Consider the following 11441-nt stretch of genomic DNA (forward strand, 5'->3'; position numbering starts at 1 on the left):
CCCCAAAGCCAGCTGATGTGATAATGCAGTATTTAAAGTGACTGTGTCAGGGGTAGCTGATTAGAAACTTTCCTAATTAAGAAATGCTCAATAAAATACCTTTTTCTATGTCGCATGCAGCCCTTCACTTCTATAACTTGAACAAAGCTAAACTCCTTCATAAAGGCAAAAGTTAAAAACAAACAAACAAACAGAAGTTTTATTAGGAGAGTATAATCAGTTGCCCTCCCTACTGGGGGCAGACATTTTATTAGATTTTCCTATCTGGCCTTTCTAATGCATGAGTTTTGTCTCTTTCATGCTAGAAAAATAACAAAAAATTTTCTGGCTCATTCTTCCTTATGAGCTAGAACCAATAGTTCAGAAGCCAACAAGTGAAAAGTAAAGAACAATGCCAAAAACAACATGAATCACATAAGAAGGCTATAGAAGAATAACAAAACATAGCAAAACATGGGGGGGGGGGGGTTCAATCAAGATAACTAACTCTAGGAAGGAAATACCATGTGCATATAATAGGCACCCAGGGGCCAGGAGTGGTGGCTCATGCCTGTAATCTCAGCACTTTGGGAGGCCTAGGCAGGTGGATCACCTGAGGTCAGGAGTTCGAGACCAGCCTGGCCAACGTGGTGAAACCTCATCTCTACCAAAAAAAAACCAAAAATTAGCCAGGCATGGTGGTGGGCACCTGTAATCCCAGTTACTTGGGAGGCTGAGGCAGGAGAATCGCTTGAACCTGGGAGGCGAAGGTTGCAGTGAGGCAAGATCACACCAGGGCACTCTAGTCTGGGTGACAAGAGCGAGGCTCCATCTCAAATAATAATAATAACAATAATAATAGTCAACTGGAATATCCTTCTGAATTGTAAAAGCTCAAATTCAATTTCAGTCTGCCTTGTATGTGCCAGTTGGCTAGATGCTGAAAGATAGATAAGAAAGATTCCGTTTTTGCACCCCAGTTAGGATGGGAGAAAAACATGTTCATGTCATAGAAAACTGTATTGCCATAGTACTAATCATTGCTTCCTTTAGCATTGGGGTCCTGGAAAACTATTGAGCACGACATTGAAGGGTGAGTAGGAATTTGCAGCACGAATGTGAGCAAGAAAGACAAGAGATAGCAAGAGGCACAGTGTGGCCTGTTCATAGATGAGATGGCGGGAGATGAGAGCAGAGTGAAGAGGACAGACAACCTAGAGGAAAGCATATACCATGCAACAGGGATTTGATTCATACATCCTACATCCAGCCATGCCAGACTACTTCCAATCCCTTTACCATATCTGCCTTTTTTACGCTTTCATGTTTTTGCACATTTCTTCTACCTGAAATGAACTCAGGCTGTTCATCTTGGCAATATTTTAACCTTCTTTCAACACTTATTTTGAGCCTTTCCTACTAGGTGAGGGCTTCATCAAAGACCCTTTCTCAGCCCCCACCCTCCACTACTCTATGGTAGTATAAAAGGGATTCAGATATACAGCTCAGGAGTAATTAATAAATCTATAACAAGCTAAAGGATAGCCAGATTTGAAATCTAATTATATCCCACCAACCACTAGAGAATCAATTTAAAAGTTCTTATAATTTATTAGAGATCAGTAAATGGCCATTTGCAATGTAAAAAAAAAAAAATGTGAAAATGTGGGAAAAAAATCAGATTTCCTATATGCCAGCAATAATTATTTAAAAGACAAAGTGGAAGTAAAATTAAATTTACAGAAATAAGGAGAAAATACCTACTACTTACAAAAAACAAAAAAACAAACAAACAAAAAAAACCTAAAACTATATGCAAGGACTCTCTGTAAGGTAAACTACAAAACTGAAGATAAAAGATTTGAGTAAATTATGTTTCCAGATGGGAAGACTAAATTTTCCAACATGTTAGCATTTTATAAAAGTAAGGCATAAGAATAATACAATCTAGATAAAATTCCATTTAAATAATTTGAATATTAGCTAAAATATTCTAAAGTTCTTTAGGAAATAAACATTGAAGAAATAGAGCTATATTTGGGAGAAAAGATTAATGAAGTATTCACTTACCTTTACAGAGACTAAGCTATCTTATAAAGCTGTGATCATTTGATAAGTGTAACATTGGCCAAAGAACCAAAAAGCAGTCTAGTGAAACTAAATGGATAGTTCACAAACAAGCAATAAATTACTAATTGTTAGAGGTGGCACCACAAGGCAATGTGGAAGAGTTTTATTTGCAAACAAAAGATGCTGCAAAAATGTTAAACCATTTGTAAAACAAATGAAAACATTAGTATACATGCACATTAAAATAAATTCCAATTAAAGAATTAAATGCAAAACCAATTAGAAGAAACTACAGATAAATATTTTAAACCTCTCTGAGTGTGGAAAGTGTTTTCTCACAAAAAAGCAATAGAGGAAACTGCAGCGGAAACACTAATAAAAGTAACTTTATAAAAATGCAAATTTGCATATACCAAAATAATAATAGATCAAATAAAACATATGTGAACAACCAGAGAGAAATATTTGCATAAATTGAATAAGAAAAAGGCTAATGACATTACTATATAAATAACTCATGAAAACTAGTAAGAAAATATTAAAGATAAAAAGGAAAGTTAAAAAAAAAGATAAACAATTCCTTAGCTGGTGCCATTGTCATCATCTACTGTATAAAAGACTGTGATACGCAAGAACAGGAGAATGGATTTTGGCTAGAAAACTTGCAGGTTTGCCTTAGAAGTCATTAAATAGAACAGAAAAATGAAGAATCCGAAGAGCAATGCATAAACATTATTTTAAAATATGGAGGCAGAAACAATCACAGTGTGAAAGGCTTTGTCTTTGGAGAAAGAACAGAAAAAGAAAAGAATCAGCTGATACTTTTCTTTTTGTTATAACTCTTTGAGCACTTGAGCTTTTTGTGCTACAGGCATGTACCAATCTTTCTTTCTTTCTTTCTTTCTTTCTTTCTTTCTTTATTTATTTATTTTTGAGATGGAGTCTCACGCTGTCGCCCAGGCTGGAGTGCACTGGTGTGATCTCGGCTCACTGCAACCTCCGCCTCCCAGGTTCAAGCAATTCTCCCATCTCAGTCCCCAGAGTAACTGGGATTACAGGCACACACCAGCATGCCCAGCTAATTTTTGTATTTTTAGTAGAAACAGGGTTTCACCATGTTGCCCAGGCTGGTCTTGAACTCCTGGCCTCAAGTGATCCACCCGCCTCAGCCCCAAAGTGCTGGGATTATAGGCATGAGCCACTGTGCCCAGCCCTCATTTTATATTATAGGCATGATCAAAGAGATCATGGCAAATGCAAAGTTGCTAAATTAGTAACCCAATTAAAAGGCAAATTAAAAAATCACTCATCAGTTTATAAAATACTAAAATAATATTAATAGCAAACATTGGCTCAGGTGTATGGAAACAGGTTCTTAAATACTGCTGATGGGAGTGTAAACTGGTACATTTTTGGAGATAAGTTTGGCAGTTTCTATTAAAATTTAAAATATGCATATCCTTCAACCCAGAAATTTCACTTCTAGGTACCTACCATAGAAAACTATTTGTCACAGATGCAAAATGACACATTCAAGTATTTTCGCTGCATAATTATAGTAGGAACTAGTTTAAAGCATCATAAGTGTCCATCAATAAGAAAATGACTTGGTACACTATAGTACATTTATATTATGGAACTCAATGTAGTGTTTCTCCAAGAGAACATGTTTTATCATGGAACGATTTCTTACAATTATATCATTAAGTGAAAAAAGTAAGCTGTAGAATAGACACAGGTGGAAAAAAAACACACATACACACGCAAAAGGTTTAATATTTATAAGCCTGTTAAAAAGTTTGGATGGGTCTGGCGCATTGGTTCAAGCCTGTAGTCCCAGTGCTTTGGGAGACCAAGGCGGGCAGATCAGTTGAGCCCAGGAGTTCAAGACTAGCCTGAGCAACATAGCCAAACCCTGTCTCTATAAAAACTGCAAAAAAAAAAAAAAAAAAAAAAAAAAAACCGTTGGGCATGGTTGCATGCACCTGTAGTCCCAGCTACTTGAGAGGCTGAGGTGGGAGGTTCACTTGAACCTGGGAGGTCAAGGCTGCAGTGAGCTGTGATCACACCACTGCACTGCAGCCTGGGCGACAGAGCATGACCCTGTCTCAAGAAAACAAAAGAAAAAAGAAAAAAAACTTTGGGTGGATAGTCTTTCAATTGAACATGATGGTTACCTTTATTGAAAGGAATCCGATTGGAGAAGAAAGAAGAGGAATAGAAATAAGGCACATTAGAGACTCAATCTATTAGTACAACTTTATTCTTAAAATATTTTTGTTTATGAACATACTGCAAACTTAAGAGTAACATCAGAGAGACTGTCTCCTAAAAATTAAAATGCCCCTAGTACTGAATCATCTGTGGACCAAATAGCCACAGATGGAGTCCAACTTGTCTGTGCTTCTTTTGATTCTGGGAAATCTTTTATGATCTGGAAAGAGCAAGCTTGTTTACAGGAGGTCACCAGCGTTACTCACGGAAACTATCGTAGTAATACAAACAATCTATGTTTTACTTTACCTATTTTTGAAATTCATGTTTTAATTGGGTTAGCCAGTTTTGTTAAGGATGTTATTACAGACATAAATTATCTTATGAAAGGATTACTTGAAAAAACAATACAAATGTAAACAAAACCAAACAGAAAAAACAATTCAAATCTAACTGTGCAATTATTTTAAGAACAAGATGCATTCAGCCAAATGCAAGCACATTTTTAGCTGGATTCTACCTCTCTCTTTTTCCATACCTGTTGGTATTCAACTTTAGAAATTGAGACTGTTCTATCTGGACAAGTTTCACGGTTGACATGTTCATGGGGTCCTGATTCCCAGCCTGTGTTTCAGACATGGAAGTCTGCTTTTATATCAACAGGGTTTTGTCGATTTACTGCAATGCAATTTGTTAAGTTCAGAGCACACTTAACATCAGACACAGCAGATGTTCTAAATCTTCACACATTACAGAAGACTGACATTGTTAGGGAAGAAAGCAGCCACTTTAGCCAGGGGTAAGTGAACAAAATGAGAAGGCTCTTTCCGTATAGCACAAAGCCCCCAATCAGAAGGGAAAGCATAGCATTATCCATGCAAAGTGCAGGGGTAGGGTAAATTTCAGGAGGTCAGAATATAATTATGTGGTCAGGAATTTCCCTTCTCCAAGCCCTGGGGGAATAAAACGTCCCACTCTTATTTTGTCATATCACATATTTGAAATATCTTGGACATGATCCAAGAGCCAGTTTGGGATCTTTATTCTCTCTTTCTCAGTTGGGAAGGCAATTACATGAGATGAACTTAATGTGTGTAGAATTCTAGAGCATGGTATCTGCAGCGTTTGCACATCGAACTGGAGTTACATTTTGCTACCTATGCAGAGTTTGCGGATGAGAGAAAAGTCATGGTTTCCTTTTTTTAATAAAATGCTCATCCATTGTAAATTGCCCCCAAAACATCACAAGAGGAAAAAAATAACTACCTCCCCATTTGTATTGTCCTTGGCAACGAGTTCAACTGCTCAAAATTAATTTTGCCAATCATTGCACCTTGTAAAGGGCTTCTCTGTAAGTCAAGAGATACAACTTCCAGCATACAGCAAAGAAAACTCCTAAGTGAGCAATAAAGATAACTCTTGGGTACCTTCCTGATAATAACAGAGTCCAGCTTCACTGCTGGTTCGGGTCATTCTATGAGAGTTTCTTATACTGTTGTTTTTATCCTGTCAATTAAAATAAAAGACTTTTTCTCATTTTTATTCCTATAACTCCATTAAAGAATCTACAGAACACGAGAGCAGGAAGTAACATTCATGCAACATTTTTTAATGTGTGTTTGTGTTTTATCTAATGTAATCATTACAGCAAATGCTGTGACATAATTTGTGGCAGAAAGGGAAACTGCAGGGTCAGACATCTGCAAAAGGCAGAAACAAGATACAAAACTCAGATCTTGGGGAACCCAGTTGGAATCCCATTTACCAGGGTCGGGTCTCCAACGCCCTAGTCATCTCAAGCTAGTGAGAGTGCCCATCAGATGTGAATCCCGGATAGCAGGGATAGGGAAGAGCTGCCACCGATATGAGAGGCAGAGATCCCAGAAATGGTGCTTCCCTTCTTCTAGCAGCCCAGGAAGATGAAAAGCTGGAAGTTCTCAATAAAGATGCACTTTGCCTGACCCCTGGTTATGACACCTACACTTCCCACTTCTGGCAATTTTTTTTTTTCTTTTAGACAGAGTCTTGCTCTGTCACCCAGGCTGGAGTGCAGTGGCAGGATCTCAGCTCACCACAACCTCTGGCTCCCTCCTGGGTTCCAGTGATTCTCCTGCCTCAGCCTCTCGAGTAGCTGGGATTACAGGTGCGTGCCACCACGCCCAGCTTTTTTTTTTTTTTTTAGTAGAGACGGGGTTTTGCCATGTTGGCCAGGCTGGTCTTGAACTCCTGACCTCAGGTGATTTGCCCTCCTCGGCCTCCCAAAGTGCTGGGATTATACCCACTTCCGGCAATTCTTTACAGCAAGCCCAGTACTTCTCACTCAACTTTCAAAGCTAGATCAAAGCTAGATCACAACCAGTTTTAAACCTATCCATCCAGTTTTTTCTCATCTCACCAGTTGGGATTCAGCTCTTTCTCAACTCTCTCCTTGCTCTTTGTCTATGTCACTATTGTGTCACCCAGCCACTGAGGATCATGGTTAGCTGTGACTATATCTATATCTCTCCCCTCACCAACAGATGTTAAGCATCTTACGGGGAGGACCTGGTTTTTCTCAACAGGTATGTTTCACTTAAGTAATCACAATGATCTGCTCGTGTAGTGCCCTTAATAAATGTTGATGCCTCCTATATAAAACTGCATTCAGCAAGCTTTCCATTCGAGACAGGAACTGGAGTCCAAGGGGCACCTCCCACCAAAACAACAGGTGCATTGGCAGCACCTGCCACTGCTGCTGCAGCTGGTGCCTTACTGAAAGGAAACTTAAATAATGGCAGTTTTATATGTTTATAATATATATACTGTATTATAAAATACATGATAAGCTACATATGTAGTCCGAGAAAAACGTTGCATATCATATATCATTTAATCCTCACAACTCCCTTATAATATAGATATGAATGCTGTGTCATGTTGCTGTGTAGATGAACAAACCAGGACTTAAAGAATTTAAGCTCTGGACTAGGCGCTCAGTGAGTTAGCGATAGAGGCCAGATTCAATCCCAGGTCTCCTAACTCATAATCCAAGCCTGGCTCTTTTTAGTCCCACTGTTTCAAGGAAACAGACAATTTGCCTTCAGCATTCTCTCCACCCTGTCCCCTTCCACCTTCCCTCTGTGCATGGCCTCTCGTGGGCACACCCAGAGCTAGCATGCAGGGGTCTCTCACTCCACCCCCACCTCCCTGTACTTCCCTGTATATTTTCCTGGAAATGCCACTAGCAAGGTTAACCACTCATTCAGGACCCAGCTCGTCTTGTTCATCTTGCTGCTGTTATTTACTCATTTAGGATGGGAAATGACTATATATATATGTGTGTGTGTGTGTGTGTGTGTGTGTGTGTGTATACACACACATATAATGTGTCAAGAATAATATCTTCTTCTCTCCTTCATATCAGTCTCAATATCTAAATACTGCCTTGTCCTGAGAGTTTCTGGGGTTTCTCATTTTGCTAGTTCCTCTGGAACATATATGTTACCCCTTCCTCAAACTTTCCTGCCTTTCTCTGTCTCTATTTTTGTCTCTCTCTCCTTCCAGTCAGTCAGGAAAGTGACAATTCTGAAAATGACTAAAGAAAGCCTCACTCATCACCTAAGTTCCAGGGCCTGCAGGGTGGAGGCCTCCTTGCCCATTCTGTCCAGCTGAGGTCCAGCAAAGCTAGTCTGCACCAATTCACCAGGCACCAGCAGCAGCAGCAGTGACAGGTGCCGCCAATGCACCAGTTGTTTGGTGGGAGGTGCCTCTTGTACTCCAGCTCCTTTTTCAAATAGAAAACTTGTTCTTGATGTAATTACGGTGATAAGGCTGTGTAGCATGAGAGATAACCCAAACCTGTTGCTGCTGCTGCTGAATCCACTACCTTTTGCTGCTCCAGTGATCACAAAGGGCACACATTGTAACTTTTTCTTTCTTCTTCTGTCTGTCTTTATCTCTCTCTCTCTTTTTCTTTTCTTTTTTTGACAGAGTCTCCATCTGTTGCCCAGGCTGGAGTGCAGTGGCATGATCTTGGTTCACTGCAACCTCTGCTTCCCGGGTTCAAGCGATTCTCCTGCCTCAGCCTCCCGAGTAGCTAGAACTACAAGCCCAGCTAATTTTTGTATTTTTAGTAGAGACAGAGTTTCACCATATTGGTCAGGCTGGTCTCAAACTCCTGACCTCAAGTGATCTGCATGCCTTGGCCTCCCAAAGTGCTGGGATTACAGGCGTGAGCCACCGCGCCCAGCCATATTGTAGCTTTTCTATCCCTTTGCAGGGTGAAGAAAAGCAGAGCTGGTGGTTAGCTGATCATCTGTAGCTTCTTCTCTACCAGACCTCAAATGCTGCTGGGCTCCAGAAATTCTTCATTTACTTGAAACGCTTTCCCCAAAGGCTCAGGATGGGACAGCAGGTTGGAAAAGAAGGTCCACAGTCTCTCTGATCTGTCTCCAGGAGAGCATATCGGACCCTTCTTCCAACTCCTAAATAATGAACTGGGAGATATCATGTGACACACGACCAAAGAATGATTCAGCACTGATCCCGCCACCAATCATAATGTGAATTGAGGCAAATCATTCTGCTTTCCTGGGTCTCAGTGTTCCCATCTGTAAAATGAGAGGTTTGTAATAACTGAGATCTTCAGATCCCAGCCGGCCCCACTCTGCAATTTGTAGTGAGTGACCATTTTTCTGATTCCTGATTACCCCATTTGCTAAATTGGAATCTTATTACATGTCTCACTTTATTCTCCAGGATATTTGACAGGATGATCTGTGATGAAAGTCATCTGTTGGGGGCAAGTGTTGTCTCACAGAGCTGGAAAAGCTACCAGCATTTCTCCCAGCAGCCAGGGATGCCGTCATCATTAGCTTTGCCTCTTGTGAAAGCTCTGGGCTGCTTTTAGAGAAAGAATTGGTCCCTCTTTGGGATCCCTGTGCCTTCCTTGTCTGGATCTTTTCTTACCATCAAGGTGCTTCCTTATGGAGAACTGAGTCACATTTGAGTAGAGCTAAAAAAACAAAATTCACAGTAAGTTTGGGCTATGAGAGGTCTCTCAGACCATCTAGTACAACCAAGTAGTATAAAGTATTTCTTCCAAAATATTCAGCCTCAGTTTGAACACCTCTGATGGCAGGGAACTCACTACTTTACAAAGTAGCCCATCTAATGTTTGGCTAACTGAAATAAGTCTTCATTTCATGCTGAACCATGCCTGAAATATGCCTTTCTGAAATATCTGGCACTGTTCCTAATTTTGCCCTGTGTAGCTTCACAGACGAATTAATCTCACCAATCTCTCCACCTTGACCCACATCTACCACATGAGGTCCTTCATGCCCTTGGTCCCTTTGTCCCCAGTTGTGCTAGTCCTTCCACTGCACTGGGTGTAGCCCTTCACACATCCTCTCACTTGGCCACATCTCTTGTGAAAGAGGTGAAAGCAACAGTTTCAAAGCTGTTGCTTCCGGCAATCAAAATGCCATTCTTTATAGAATGCTGAACTCTGCCTGACTTGGCCTTGCCTCTGTTTGAGAAAGAGCTTGAAAGTCAGAACTCCCCAAGTTCTATCCACTCTGACCGGCATGGGACAGTATGTCACCACTTTCCACACTAAATACCATTAAGAGAAGCAATTTTAGGGCATGGGATAGACATGTCAGAAATAATCTTTGCATGGTTTTTACCAATCAGTAAAGCACTATCGTATCAGTTACCTCACTTGATCTTCACCTCTGCCATAGGCAATAAGAAATATTATTAACACCTTTGATCAATTAAAAGGAGAATCTGAGGCTCAGGAAGATGGGTGACCTGTTTATGAGGATCCTACTTGTCTTCATTCATTTTGTGTTGCTATGTGAGAATACTACAGACAGAGTAATTTATACAGAAAATAAACTGGCTGGGTGTAGTGGTTCATGTTTGTAATCCCAGCAGTTTGGGATGCCAGGGTGGGTGGATCACTGGAGCTCAGAAGTTCAAGACTAGCCTGGACAACATGGCAAAACCCAGTTTCTATTAAAATAAATACAAAATAGCCAGACGTGGTGATGTTCACCTACAATCCCAGCTACCTGGAATGCTGAGGCAGGCGGATGACATGAGCCTAGGAGATTGAGGCTGCAGTGAGCTGTGATCATGCTGTTACACTCCAGCCTGGGCAACAGAGTGAGACGCTGTCTTAAAAGATGAAGGAAAGGAGGAAGGAAAGGAAAGGAAAGGAAAGGAAAGGAAAGGAAAGGAAAGGAAAGGAAAGGAAAGGAAAGGAAAGGAAAGGAAAGGAAAGGAAAGGAAAGGAAAGGGAAGGAAAGGGAAGGAAGGGAAAGGAAAGGAAAGGAAAGGAAAGGAAAGGAAAGGAAAGGAAAGGAAAGGAAAGGAAAGGAAAGGAAAGGAAAGGAAAGGAAAGGAAAGGAAAGGAAAGGAAAGGAAAGGAAAGGAAAGGAAAGGAAAGGAAAGGAAAGGAAAGGAAAGGAAAGGAAAGGAAAGGAAAGGAAAGGAAAGGAAAGGAAAGGAAAGGAAAGGAAAGGAAAGGAAAGGAAAGGAAAGGAAAGGAAAGGAAAGGAAAGGAAAGGAAAGGAAAGGAAAGGAAAGGAAAGGAAAGGAAAGGAAAGGAAAGGAAAGGAAAGGAAAGGAAAGGAAAGGAAAGGAAAGGAAAGGAAAGGAAAGGAAAGGAAAGGAAAGGAAAGGAAAGGAAAGGAAAGGAAAGGAAAGGAAAGGAAAGGAAAGGAAAGGAAAGGAAAGGAAAGGAAAGGAAAGGAAAGGAAAGGAAAGGAAAGGAAAGGAAAGGAAAGGAAAGGAAAGGAAAGGAAAGGAAAGGAAAGGAAAGGAAAGGAAAGGAAAGGAAAGGAAAGGAAAGGAAAGGAAAGGAAAGGAAAGGAAAGGAAAGGAAAGGAAAGGAAAGGAAAGGAAAGGAAAGGAAAGGAAAGGAAAGGAAAGGAAAGGAAAGGAAAGGAAAGGAAAGGAAAGGAAAGGAAAGGAAAGGAAAGGAAAGGAAAGGAAAGGAAAGGAAAGGAAAGGAAAGGAAAGGAAAGGAAAGGAAAGGAAAGGAAAGGAAAGGAAAGGAAAGGAAAGGAAAGGAAAGGAAAGGAAAGGAAAGGAAAGGAAAGGAAAGGAAAGGAAAGGAAAGGAAAGGAAAGGAAAGGAAAGGAAAGGAAAGGAAAGGAAAGGAAAGGAAAGGAAAGGAAAGGAAAGGA

The sequence above is a fragment of the Rhinopithecus bieti genome, unplaced genomic scaffold (assembly GCF_001698545.2).
Source record: "Rhinopithecus bieti isolate Rb0 unplaced genomic scaffold, ASM169854v2 scaffold_12226, whole genome shotgun sequence".
Lineage (NCBI taxonomy): Eukaryota > Metazoa > Chordata > Mammalia > Primates > Cercopithecidae > Rhinopithecus > Rhinopithecus bieti.